We start from the raw sequence: 15,184 nt of genomic DNA, 5'->3' as shown, positions 1-15,184 counted from the left end.
TTGGTCAGGGAAAGGGGGAGCGGGGAGGGTGGGAATGCATTCATTATGTAAAAATTGTCAATAAAAAGATTAAAAAAAAAAAAAAAGAAACTTAGAATTTTTTCAGTGAATCTCTAAGGTTTTTTAAATGCTAATTTCTAACTATAACATGCCTGAAATCTATGTTTTTTCAGTGAATTTCAATGTTTTTTAAAAATTTTAATTTCTAACTATAATGTGCCTGAAACCTATGTTTTTGTTCAGTGAATTTCAATGGTTTTTTAAATGCTAATTTCTAACTATGCCAACTAAGTTAGGGCATGTGAAGAAAGAGGAAGAAAGCACAGAAATAAGCAAGACAAATGCAGAAAGAGGCAAAAGAAGTCCAGAAAGACAAAGAAAACTGCAGGAAGAAGCAAGAGATGTGTAGAAAGAACCAAAAGAGGAGCAGGAAGTCCTCCTGTGCCCCCAACAATTTAGTGACAGGTACTGGTGGTAAACTAACCAGAGCTAGTATAATGCTGAAAGACACTTAGAAAAACACCTACATACACTAGGGAACACAATGTGTTGTGGTACCCCTGTAATTAGCATGACCTCCTCTGTATTTGCCTTGAGATAATTGCATGAGTACATGGGTAGTGACTGGATGATTAGAGTCAGTGCATGGTGATTTTATACCTGCTCGGGGTTTGGCAGAGTGATTAGATAAGTCAATGATGCTGGATGACTGATTTGAGGAGTGTCTGGGTAGTGACAGAGGGGTTTCTGGAGAGCATGGAAACAACCTAGATAATTGGAGGAGTCTATCACTACTGTGTAGGTGGTTAGAGGTCTGCATGGGCAGTTCACATGGGATTGTAGCAGTGCATGTGTTAGTCCCTGGGTCATTCCATGAGTACATGGGTACTGACTGGAAGGTTAGACTACTGCAAGGAGAATGCATGGTGAATTTATAAGTGCTTGGGTTTTGGTGGAGTGATTGGATAAGTACGTGGGCTGGCTGGGTGATTGAAAGAGTGCATTGGAACTGACAGGGCAATGGCTGGACTGCATGGGTAGGCCTCAGGGGATTGTAGAAGTGCATGTGTTAGTGTCTGGGTCATTGCACTGGGTTCTCATTGATTGATTAAAGTACTGCAAGGACAGTACATTGTGAATTTATAAGTGTATGGGTTTTGGCAGAGTGATTGGATAAGTACATGGTGCTTGCTGGATGATTGGCGGAGTGCTGGGTATTGACAGGGTGATGGCTGGACTGCATGGGTACTGCTCAGAGTATTGTAGCAGTGCATGAGTTAGTGCATGAGTGCATGGGTAGTGACTGGATGATTAGAGTGCTGCAAGGAGATTCCATGGTGAATTTATAAGTGTTTGGGCTTTGGCAGAGTGATTGCATAAGTACACACATGTCATATCAGGCCTAGCCCCCTCACGTTACCACTGTGCAAACAAGCACCCTGGCAGGTTTGAATTTGGGGGATTAATCCCCCTTGAATTCTGATTGTCCCTGACGCATTTCGGCCGGTAGAGATGGCCTTGATCACATGACAGCGCATGGCCTCAATTTAAAGTACAAATGCAGCAACAGTAGATATGGAAAACATACTACACATTCGAAATACATAACTAGCAGCATAATGCTAAAAACATGTTAAAATGTGTGTAAGAAATCTCTATTCACAGTAAAAACCAGGAAAACATATCGCTTTAAATACTGTAAAGTGCATGGAAAAAGCCTACTAGATAAAATATCCTAAGTAAATGGGTGCAGAGATATATTTCAGTCAAAATTACTGTTATGGACCCCTATTTCTTACACTAATTCCTTTATGTCCTGGCTAGATAGACAATCCAGCTGCTGTATTCAATAAAGTGATTAAGTGCTAAGTGAGTTACCCCCATCTTCCTAACATGCGAGAAACGTATGAATAAAGTAATGAGCAAAAAGTGCAATAATAAAGTGCAGAATAATTCATATGTGCAAAGAGAGTGCTAGCAGCATAACTGGTGCTGGCTAATGCTAGTTACCTTTAAAGTAGGGGTTGGCGGAATTTGCGTAATCGCGTTACGCAAATTTCTGCAAAACGGTAAAAAATCTCCACGAACACGCAGAAATTCCGCAAACCTGTGGAATTGCTTGTTCGCGATGCTTTTTTACTGTTCGCAATCGCTGTTTGCTTGCTCGGGCGTAATTATCTCGCGAACACGCATGTAAGAACGCGAACAAGCAAAAAATTTCGTGAAGTTTTGCTTTCTCTGCGAAACGCGAAATTACCCGAAATTCGCAAATTTCGCGAACGGAACAGAATTTGCCGCCCAGGCCTACTTTAAAGGGACCTCATGTAGTGCAAATCACAATATAATATATAACCAGTACATTCAGCAAGGAGGATAAAACAGTAAGTTAATTAAAGAGATGATCATAAGGCTGATTCCCACAAAATGACATTCACAATATAAAATTGTCATAAAATCATTTCAACCTGAAATCTCAATAAGTTAGCTAAAACCTCCTGATTATGTATTTCTCAAACATCATAACGTCATAAAATATGAAGACGGAAGCAATTTGTGTGTTTGAGATGCAATCCTATTGTTGATGTGTACCTCAAAACAAACTATGTATATATGTACAAGTTTCTGGAGACCAATGCTATACTACCTAATGAAAAGGAGAGATAAAAGATCATTACTAAGTGACTCCTCCATATTAGGGTAGGCCATCAACTCAATACTTAATGATACTGCGCAATTACCTAAATAAATAAATAAATATGCAATAAATATTTAGTATTTGTTCATAATCATTACAATAACTCCAAAACATCTTGGAAATATAATAGGTATGTGTACAAATCCCCACTGGTATTAAGACCCTTTGGCTGCTTGGTGTCCAGTTCTAATATATATCTTGTCTCCAAGCGTCGCAGTCTGGCTTCTCTGTTGCCCCCCTTCTTGTTGATAGGCACTTTGTCTAGCACATAATATTTAAAATATTTGAGGCTGGTTTGGTGGTGTTCCTTAAAGTGCCTTGCCACCGGATAGCTGGGGGTCATTATTTACAATAGCTTGTGTGTGTTGCAGGAGTCTTTTATGCACTGGTAGTTTCGTACTGCCTATTTATATTAGATTACAGCTGCATATCAGTGCATAAACAGCAACTTCAGTTTTACATTACAGATATTTTGAGAAGGTATGTGTTTTAGGGCTCAAGGCAGTTTGATAAGTCTTGGTGTTAACACCAAATTGGCATGCCTTGCAATTGGCACATTTGTAGAAACCTGTTCTGGGGGTCAGCCAAGTGCTGGCATCCACATCTTCGGATTGTTTTTTATTAATGCATTGGCCACAGATGCTGTTCTTCTAAATGTGATAGATGTTGATGTAGGCATGGCTCCACCTATGACGGGGTCTCCCATTACTATAGGCCAATTGCGTCCTATTATTGTCCTTATCTGTCCTTCCTGCCTATTGTACCCCAGTATCAACCTGATTGGCTCAGTGGGGGTGATACCCATTGCTGAATTAGACTTGGATTTATATTGGAGTAAATCCTGCCTTGCTCTAGTTCTGGATGTGGATATTGCTGCTTCAATAGTGTGACTCTCGTACCCTCACTATACAAATCTATTGTTGCATTCTTGTTGATTCAATTGCATATCTTGTTCCTCACTACAAATTCCCTTGATTCTTAGCATGCTATTTATTAGGTGAGGAGGATGGGCACTGGTCGCATGCAATATCGAATTTCTCGCTGTGGGTTTTCTAAAAAGTGTGGTTGCCAGACCTTTGTGGGAAATGTATACCTTAGTATCTAGAAATGTAATAGTTTCACAACTGATGTTGTATGTAAACTTTATGTTCAAGTTGTTTCTGTTAATCTCAGCATTAAATTCTTGTTCACTCTGTATTGACCTATTCCAAACAACAAAAAGGTCATCAATAAATCGTAACCAAACTATTATATTGTTGGAGAATATGTGGGCATATTGTTTCATGAGGACAAGCTCCTCCCACCATCCCATGAAGAGACAGGCATAACTGGGGGAGAAGCTGGCCTCCATTGCCACACCTTGTCTTTGTTGGTATACTTGATTCTTATATTAAAACAAGTTATTCTCCAAACAAGAGTCAATCAACATCTGATTATGTTTGGCATATTTGATGGGTCGATTGGCCAAGAAGTATTCCACTGCTTTGACTCCATCATGATTTCGTATGCAGGTATGTAGGGCTGCTACATCCAAGGCTATAAGACAATAACCCTCCTGCCATCTGATTTTTAAAATTTTTCTGATGAAGTCACTTGTGACTTGCACATAAGAGTTGAGATTTTTCACATGATGTTGCATAAATGAGTCAATGTACACAGACATATTCTCTAGTGGTCCATCGCAGGCTGAAATTATGGGTCAGCTTGGCGGTTCCTCCATAGATTTGTGTACCTTTGGAACAAAGTACAGTAGGGGTATAGTTGGATTTTCCTTTGTTAGGTACTTGAATTCCTGTATATTCAATAGGTCCGTACTTCTCCATGCCAATAATTTCCCAAAGAAATTATCCTGTACTTGTTTGAATTTTTGCATGGAGTTTTTGCGGTAGCAGTCTGTATCATTCAAATGTTTTGCTGCTTCCTCTAAGTAATCTTTGAGTGATCATAGTACCACATTTCCCACTTTGTCAGCATTCCTCACTACAACCTGTTTATCCTTATTTATTTTCTCCATAAGTTGGTGATATTTCCACTTCTGATTCTTAATCGGTATGTTATTTTAGCTGGTCTCCATATGGAGGTGTTTAATTTCCGCCACCACGTGCTCATTAAATAGGTCTATGGCGTCACGAGGCATATGGGGTATGAATTTAGACTTTTCCTTGAAGTCCGTTTCAGACTTGGTACATGTTTCAATAGTAGGTGATAGTTAATCCTGGGTTGCCTATTCCGGATATTCTCCTCCGCCTGTCTTTCACCCATCATCTATTTCACATTCATAACCCATATTATGTAAGTCATTAAGTACTCCCAAGTAAGCCACTCTTAGACTGCTATCCACAGTCTCTACTGTTTGGTGGCTGATTTCACTTGCTGCTTGTGAAGTTATTTGAGACCTAGCATTCATTTGATGGAATTTTTGAAATTGAGTTTTCTGACAAACTTATAGATATCCGCACGGGTATTAGTATAATCAAAGTTTGTGGAGGGGCAATATGACAGACCTAGTGAGACGATCCGTTGTTCAGAGTGGTCAAGATGTATATCGGTAAGATTTATGATGGTATTATTTGTGCTCACTGTCCTTTCTGCACCTCTGTTGCTTATTTTTCTACTTATTTTGTTTCTTTCTGCACTTCTTTTGTGGTTTTTTCAGTGAATTTCTAAGGTTTTTAAAATTCTAAATTCTACTATGCCTAAGTAGGTAGGCTATGTACAGAAATAGAAAAAAGATGCAGAAAGAAGCAAGAGAAGTCCAGAATGATGCAAGAGAAGTGCAGAAAGAGGAAGAAATGTGCAGAAAGAAGCAAGACAATACAGAAAAAGGCAACAGTAGTCCAGAAAGAAGAAGAAAGGTGCCAAAAAGAAGCAAGAGAAGTGCAGAAAGAAGCAACAGAGGTACAGAAAGAAGCACAAGAAGTGCAGAAAGAGGCAATAGAGGTACAGAACTAGGCAGTAGAGATACAGAAAGGGGGAACAGGGATACAGAAAGAGGCAACAGAGGTACAGACAGAGGGAAGAGGGGTGCATAAAGAGGCAAGAGGGGTACAGAAAGAAGCAAGTGAGGTCAGAAAGATGCAACAGAGGTACAGAAAGAGGCAAGACAGGTGGGGACAGAGGCAAGAGAAGTGTAGAAAGAGGCACGAGAAGTTCTGAAAGAAGCAAGAGAGGTTTGGAAAGAAGCAAGACAAGTGATGAAAGAGACAGGAGAGATGCAAAAAGAGGCAAGAGAAGTGCAGAAAGAAGCAAGAGAGGTACAGAAAGAAACAAAAGAGGTGCAGAAAGAAGCAACCGAGTTGCAGAACGAAGAAAGAGAAGTGCATAAAGAAACAAAATAAGTACAGATATAAGCAACAGAGGTGCAGAAAGAGGGAAGACGGTGGAAAGGAGGCAAGAGAAGTACAGAAAGAAGCAACAGTGATGCAGAAAGGGGAAAAGGGTAGGAGAAAGAGGCAAGAGGGGTGCTGAATGAAGAAAGAGAGGTGCAGAAAGAAAGAAAAGAACTGTAGAAAGAAGGAACAGAGGTGCAGAAAGAAGTAAGAGAGGTGCAGAAAGAGGGAAGAGAAATGCAGAAAGAGACATGAGGGGTACACAAAGAAGCAGGAGAAGTTCAGAAAGAAGGAACAAAGGTACAAAAAGAGGCAAGAGGGATGCAGAAAGAGGCAAGACTCCTACAGAAAGAGGGAAGAGGGTTGCAGAAAGAAGAAGGCGGGCACAGAAAGAAGCAAAAGAGGTGCAGAAAGAAGAGAGGAGTGCAGAATGAACTAACAGAGGTGCAGAAAGAGGTAAGAGGGGCAGAAAGAGGGAAGAGGGATGGAAAAAGAGGCAAGAGGGGTGCAGAAAGAAACAAGAGAGGTGGAGAAAGAAACAAAGGAAGTGCAGAAAGTAGGAATAGAGGTACAGAAAAGGCAAGATTAGTGCAGAAAGAAGGAAGAGGGGTGCTAAAGAAGCACAAGGGGTACAGAAAGAAGCAAAAGGGGTACGGAAAGAAGCAACAGGGATGCAGAAAGGGGGAATAAGGGTGCAGAAAGGGGCCAGAGGGTAGAGAAAGAAGCAAGAGTGGAACAGAAAGAAACAAAATCTGTGCAGAAAGATGAAACTGAGGTGCAGAAAGAGGCAAGAGGATTGCAGAAAGAAGGAACGGGGTACGAAAGAAACACAAGGGATATAGAAAAAAATAAGAGAGATAGATAAAGAAGAAATAGGTGCATAATGAGGGAAGAAGGGTAATGAAATAGGCAAGAGAAGTACAGAAAGAAGCAGCAGAGAAAGGGAGAAGAGGTGCAGGAAAAGGAAAGAGTGGTGCAGAAAGAGGGAAGAGGGGTGCAGAAAGAGGTACAAGGCTTGCAGAAAGAAACAAGAGAGGTGAAGAAAGAGGCAAGAGAAGTGCATAAGGAAACAACATGGATGCAGAAAGAGGGAAGAGGGATGCAGAAAGAGGCACGAAGAAGCAAGAGAGGTTCAAAAAGAAACAAAAGAAGTGAGAAAGAAGGCACAGAGGTGCATAAAGAGGCAAGAGGGGTGCATAAAGAGGAAAGATGGATGCAGAAAGAGGCACAAGGGGTACAGAAAGAACAAGAGTTGAACAGAAAGAAGCAACAGAATTGCAGTTAGAAGCAACAGAGGTGCAGGAAGAGGAAAGAGCTGTACAGAAAGAGGCAGAAGAAGTTCAGAAAGAACCAACAGTCAAGGAAGTGACCTGCTTGGGGCCACCCGGGTCTCCTCGGACCACTTCTCAGCCTTCTATACCAAATGAAGCATCGGAAGAACAGTGGAGAATATACCAATAATTGTTTTATAATTCAGATGCACTCAGAGTGGAGCCTCGTCTGCACAGTCTCAAAAAATGTTGAAGAGGGAACTGAAATCGACGAGCATAGAGATACATTATGTACATAGCCGGGCAAAAATACGCCCACAGTGGGATTTTCCAAGCAGATGCAGCTGGACAGTGAAAAACAAAAAAATAGGTTTTGGTCCTCGTATCTCACACAACCTAACACAATTTAAGGTCATTTCACCCTGCGCCCGGCACCAGTCAAGTGGGAGAGGGTCTCTATCTAGTGAGAAAGGTATGTGTTAATATGAACAGTCTTTTCATTACTGAGGCAAAGCCTCAAAATTTAGGAAACAAAATCACAGGGGCTTTTTCTTAGCAACGGCAATAGTTTCAATCACCATTCAAAATGGCGTCTGAACAGAAAATAGTGCTGCAAATGCTAACTTATATAGGGCACTGCGTAAGCAGTCTCAGGTCTATTCTAAGAACAGAGATGCAGAAAGGGGTAAGAGGGGTAGAGAAAGAGTCAAGAAGAGGCAAGAAGGGTGCAGAAAGAAGCAAGAGAGGTGCAGAAAGAAGCAATAGAAGTGCAGAAGTAAGCAACAGAGATGCAGAAAAGGGGGAAGGACCTGCCCCTACACATGAGAGCCTCTTCGCCTCTTAAATTCCACATGAAGCTGAAGACCTGGCTTTGGAGTAGTACCAATGGATGCTAGGGTTGGCTAGGTTCATACTTGCTCTGCACCAGGATACATCCCTCATACTGTAAAGCAGCTATATTGTCTCCTGGGTTTTGCCACACACTTCCCACCCTAAAACCTATAAAAACCACAACACACACCTACAATTAAATTACCAAATTACCATAATTAGTTCCCAATTATTCCATTTAAATGTATTAACAACCAATGATTAATGGATTATTAATAAATCACATGTTTAACACTATAAAATGTTAATTAAAAAAATATTGAAAAATAAAAATTAATCAATACATTTATTATAATTAAATTACTTCCTACCCTATTCTCCTATAAACCCACAACCTGCTACGGAACTAAAAGTGCACAATTGAAATAATTTTTTTTAATTATTTTAATATAAATAAATTACTTACCACACTATTCACCTATAAAACCACTATGGAACTAAAAGCGCAAAATTAAAATAAAAAAATAATAATACATTTAATATAATCAAAATACTTCCCACCCTATTCTCCTATAAACCCACAACCCGCTACAGAACTAAAAGCACAAAATTCTAATTAAATGAATAAATAACTACTAAAAATGTAATACATATATTAAAAATACAAACAAATCTTATACAAAAAAAGACATCAAATATGTAAAAGAAATATATACTAAAATAAGTAACTATAATAAAAATGATATTTTTCATACCAATAGTTTTGTAAACGATATTAAACACCAATATTTTTAAAATCTATATTACTTACCTTAAGGTGATATTCTTGTCCATGATAGGCTTGCGGTCAATATTTCTGACCCACAATATTGATGGCTCAATATTTGTGCAACTCGATATTTTGTGCTAGATATTTGGTCTCTGCACCCTCCAATGGCATTCGTGGAGGCACCTCCAGCTCCCGCACCCACCTCTGTGTTATTCTTCTTCCCACTGGATACTGATGTAAGAAATAAACAAAATAAAATAAAATAAAAAAAGTTCTGTGGTACAGTTAATAATCTCCCCAAAAATATTTGGGAAATGCAAATGCAGCAACATTGTAACTTTTCGGAATCAGCTCTTCTCTCCTATTTGTTTTGTAGACCAATTTCTAATTTCGTAACCATATTTCAAATTTCCTGGACTACTCTTTGGAAGTACTAATAAATTGCAACAAATGGTCTTTGCTTCTTGTCTAATTCTCTCAGTCTCAACCCCCTTTAATGGGCCAACTCTGTCTGCACTTCTTTCAATACATAGATGCATTACATGCATGGCTTACTGTATTAACCGACCAAGACAATCCGTTACCCCCTTCAAGCACCACTATCCTAAGGATTATGTCCATAATGACTGCTGCTCACTGACCCAGGTCTCCATGAGTGTGCCCATCCCAAGCCAACATGGTGGGCCCTGGTCTAACTGCCTCTGGGACAATCGCTTACACCCTGGTTTACCCCCCAAACCTCTCAAAATCCGCCAGAAAAGCCTTCAAACACCTCACCCTGAAAAACCATCCTGAGACACTGATCTCGGACCTACGTTTCTGTGCGGACATAGGCACCATTACCAATGACCTCGTTTTCTACTCCAGAAGAATCTCCGCTTGGCGCAATACCTTTTCACTATTCCTTAATGTACGCTCATCCAGGAACATTCCCTACGGCACTAAGCTCACAATAGTGCAAACAACAACCCTTCAAACTGACCTCACCATCACTCTCTACAAAAGCGGCATTGTACTGATCCAAGCATCAACAAAAAACCTTGACAAATCCTCATATCTTTTTACCACTCTCAGAAACCATGTACATGACACTGGGATGCTGACCAACACCTGGCCTGACCTTACCCCAACCCCCCTGCCCAATATAGGACACCCTAATCCCCTCACTACTCCTACCAACCTCCCTAACACTTTGGACCAGAGACCCGTGATTCCACCACTCCATTCTTCCCACTCGGAATCCACGGCTTCCATCACAGCACACATTAACCCTATCAGGCCTCCTACAACCACCTCAAGATAAATAAACCCTGGACCCTTGGTCTCCTCCTTCCATGCTCCCCTGTCGGACTCTAAGACCACTACGTCCTCAGTATCTTTGGCTGTGGCAGGTCAATCCAGCCCGCTAACACTCAAGCCACCCCTTCTACGACTCCTAACACAGCCCACCCTTTCCCTCCAACCCCCCCTCCTCAGCGAATCCTGCTGTAGCAGGTCATACCAGCCCCGCTAACACTCAAGCCACCCCTTCCACGACTCCTAGCACAGTCCACCCTTACCCTCCAACCACCCCTCCGCAGATATCCACTCTCTGCACTCCAGAGCCTCCAAAATAATTCAGAGCTTCCACTCCTCCATCCTCGATCTAACAAACCTCCTCCACCTCGCTGAACTCTCCTTTGCAAACCTCTTGCCTCAGCTGTCTTCCTTTCCAATCCCAGAGCATCCCAAACGCCCTCTACCGACATCCTTGAGGCATCTTCGTCCTCGCAAGCACACTAGCTATCTATCTACTGAGGAAACCCTTGACCTCGCCCTATCTTACAACCTTTCCCCCATCACAACAAATTCACTAGACCTCACTGAAAAGGAAATTCAGGATTTTCTCAAGGACCATAACTCAGCCCCTCCATTTCCTTGTCTACCAGACGCGAGTGCCCCACACCCCATCTACACGATCGCTATTGACCCATATAGATCAGCCCCCCTCTGTAATAGAAGGTTGATCAGAAGCCCTGTCTGTCCCGACCCCCGCTAACACCCCCCTTCCCTGCTCTGACGGGTCTCTTAATCAACTGCCGTTCTGCAGTAAAGCATGCGGCCGATGTCGCTGCTCTCATTCTGAACAGCAACACCGACTTAGCCATTCTAACAGAATCATGGCTTAATGACACATCATGCCCATGCCTCGACCTCTTAATCCCCCCCAACTTTAATATTGCCAGGCTAGACAGACCACATAACAAAAAAGGTGGCGGGATCACCTGCGTCCATCGCTATAACCTCCTTGTCACAGAGCTTCTAACGGATACCACAGATTCCTGTGAATATCTAGCCCTCTCAGTCTGCAGTAGCACCACCCACCTATGTAACCTACACATCTTTTACCACCCCCCAGGCACTAACAAACCCTTCACTGACTTCCTCATGGAAGTTATCACAGCTAAGAACTCCCCAAACACCAAAGACATTTTCCTCGGTGACTTCAACCTGCACTGGAACGACCTTAAGGATCCTCATGTCAACGCCATTAAAGACCTCATGACCGATGTAGCCCTGACCCAAGCTTGCCTTCTCCCAACCCACTCGAAAGGGGTCACTCTAGACTGGATTATCTCTAAGGAGACAACCGTCAAGCTCATATCGATTGACCCCTGTGACTGGTCAGACCACCATGCCATCGCCTTTCTGCTACCTGGCACCCGCAAGACTAGCACACCACAACCGGTGCTCCCAAAATGGTGGGTCAGAGACAACAAAAACCTAGACCTCAATGAACTTGAGATCCGCTGCAAATCCGACCTCCCCCCACATTACTTCGGTCAGTGACCTAAATGATCACTACTCTGCTTCAATGTCGAACATCTTGGATGACCTAGCCCCTCTTAAACTAAAAAGAATTCAAGTCAAAGATAAAAACCCATGGTTCACTGGTTCCCTTAACGATGAGAGGAGATCCCTCTGATAAACTGAAAGAATCTGGAGACAGCACCCCTCAGCTGATCACCTAAAACTTCTTCGCCAGGCCAGAAATACTTACAACAAGAATATTGTCAACTCAAAAAAAAGAGTTTTTCAGAGCGGAATTAGGAAATGCCCAGAACGGACCACACAAACTCTTTGAGATTGTCAAAATCCAATCGAACAAACTGTCCAAAACAGCAAAAGAAACCCCCAAGACCCTCATCTGCTCCGAGGATTTCTCCTCGTTTTTCGCAAACAAAATCAAAACCTTAGATATCAAACTCAAGGCTGCCTCACTCCCCCATCCGAACCTCGACCTTCCGTTTCCTCCCCCCCTGCCGCCATGGTCCTCACCGAAGAATCTAGCACACTCGTCCGAATTTGCACCTTATGATGAAGACGCTGTCGCGAAAATCCTTTCCACCCTGAACCCTAACAACCACTACAACGAACCGCTCCCTTCAAACTGTCATGCGACAGTTGCCAAATCCATTATTCCTAGCTGGACTGTGATAATCAATGCCTCTCTCTGGCAGGGATCAATACCGGCCTCGCTGAAAGCAGGCCAAGTCCTCCTGATTCTGAAAAAGCCGTCACTGGACCCAGCCTCCCCAGACAACTTTAGACCAATTTCCAACATTTCTCTCTTGGCTAAAGTGCTGGAAAAGTGTGTACAAATACAGCTAAGTCACCACATCAACAACTTCAATCTACTCGACGACTGCCAGTCCGGCTTCCGACCGGGACACAGCACTGAAACCACCATGCTCCACATTGTCGATGACGCTCTTCAAGCCCTTGACCAAGACAAAACCTGACTCCTAATCCTCCTTGATCTATCCTCGGCCTTCGACACGGTCAACCATGAGATGCTACTCTAATGCCTCAAACTGAGGATGGGATTAGATGGCACTGTCCTCAACTGGTTTAGTTCCTACCTACAAAACCGATCTCAGAGATTCCTAGCCAATGGCGAACTGTCCGCTCTTGCCGTGGTCATGGTGGGAGTCCCTCAAGGATCAACGTTGGCCCCCACCCTTTTCAATCTCTATTTAGAAACCCTTGCCAAAGTCCTTCGCACTGCAAATATCTCCTTCCATATGTACGCTGATGATGCTCAGATCTACATAAAAATCTCTTCTCTTGCGGAGATCCTCACCTTGAATGAGGCCCTGAAGCTGACCGTCAGATGGCTCTCGTCCAACCAACTCAATTTCATTGCTAAGACAACTGAGTTCCTTCTAATCTCCCCCCCTAAGAGCAACTCTGAGATCCAGACTTGGATTAAAGCTATCACAGTCTTAAACTGTTCCCCGACCATTGTGGATTCGGCCAAATCTCTGGGAATTACCTTGGATTATAACCTTAACATGCGAGACCACATCAACCCAATGGCCAAATCTGCCAGATTCCACCTGAGCTACCTATGGAAACTGAAACCCTTTGTAGTCGCTCCTGACCTAAAACTAGCAGTCCAATATTTAGTTATCTCTCGGCTGGAATATGGTTGCTCCACCCTCTCCGGTTTACCCAAGATCTCGCTGGCACCCTTAAAAGCCTGCTTCAACGCAGCCGCCAGACAACTTACATGCTCTAGAAAATTCGATCACATCATCCCTCATTTAAAAGAGTTGAACGGGCTTCCCTTCGAGGCTAAGATCCACCTCAAGCTGGTATGCATCACGCACAAGGCCTTACACTCTAACTCCCCGCATATCTTGCACAGAAGCTTGTGATATCCGGAGGAAGCAGAAACCCACTCTCGGCCAATGCCCTCCTACTCCGGCCTGCACGCTTTAGGAAAATAAAAACCTACAATCGAGCTTTCGCTGGGACTGCACCAAGAATATGGAACTCCCTCCCTCCCGACATTAGAAGAATCCCCTTCCTGGCATGCTTCAAAAAAGAGGCTAAATCCTTCCTCATGGGTAAATTCCTTGGCTAAACCCGTTCCAAAGCCACCTGAGAGACTATTGCCTTATCCTGCGACCTTGTACAGTATTCGTGTGATATCCTGCCTATTGTATGACTCTTATCTCTGTAAAATGCCCTGGTGTATAGTATTTCCTTTCCCCAATGTACAGTACTCGTATGATATCCTGCCTACCTTATGACCCATTGACCCTGTAAGCTCTCTGATATACAGGTCTCCTGTGATGACCTTCCTTTTGTAATCTCTATGAATCTGTAAAGCGCTGTGATACCCTCACGGGTCACGTTCGCGCTCTATAAAACCTTAAAATAAATAAATAATACAAATAAATACTACGCATCACTGGGAAATTACTCAGTATTCAAATAATATTCTTTGTCACATAAATTTAACTTACTGGAGTGTGAGCAGCATGGTTGCTATTTGTGAAAAAATATTAGCAAGAACACAATAAATAAATAATTATTACTCATCAGCTGTTTTTGGGTGTGCCGGTCTGCAAAACTACGAAAGAAACAATTGATAGATGGAATGCTGGACAACGCAAACATTCACCCTCAGTCATAAGGATCTGGGTTAAATCCATCATTCTTTTGCTCACCACACCACCCCAGTTTGGACTCAGCTATATGCAATTCAGTCTTGATCCTGTTCCTTGTGGGAACAGTCCAGTCCGAACTCCAAACAAAGTCCTCCCTGGACCAGAAACAAGCATCCTGGGACCGGTTTCAGGGCATCACCCTTCATCAGCCAGTCTAGCTTGAATCCAGTGCTGTAGTGAGCACACTACCCACGTCCGGGCATACATTTCCCACTTGGGCAACACATGCAAAATAAACAATTGATGGACGGAATGCTGGACAATGCAAACATTCACCTCACAAGGATCTGGGTTAAATCCATCATTCTTTTGCTCACCACACCACCCCAGTTTGGACCCAGGCATATGCAAATCAGCCTTGATCCTGTTCGTTGTGGAAACAGTCCAGCCCAAACTGCCAAGCCAGGTCTACAACCTGGCATACCCTCTCCCAGCATTACTGACGTCCCCGGGGGCCTTACCCACTTCCAGGCCAGCTGCCAGGCTAGAGAGGAGGTGGCACGGCATGTAAAAAACGAGCGCAGCCTCCTCCACCTCAGAAAAAATGGCATTGAGATGAAGCCCTTTGCAGCACAATCTTTCGCAGGTTGGCCAGCTGGCGCTACAGCCCTGGGTGGTTAAGGGGGGCCTGGAACTGCCACTTCCCTTCTCTGCCATGATGCTGGGTGGGGGGAAGGGAAGAAACAGGGGAAAAATAAGGAACAAGGTGAAATGGAAGAAAAAAATAAGGAAGTATAGCAAAAAAAAAAAGTACAATAGTCATGCAAAAGCAAATAAAAAGTATATATATT

Source organism: Lissotriton vulgaris, chromosome 3_1 (genome assembly GCF_964263255.1).
Source record: "Lissotriton vulgaris chromosome 3_1, aLisVul1.2, whole genome shotgun sequence".
NCBI lineage: Eukaryota > Metazoa > Chordata > Amphibia > Caudata > Salamandridae > Lissotriton > Lissotriton vulgaris.
The sequence above is the reverse complement of the archived record's forward strand: the minus strand, read 5'-3'. Positions refer to the sequence as shown.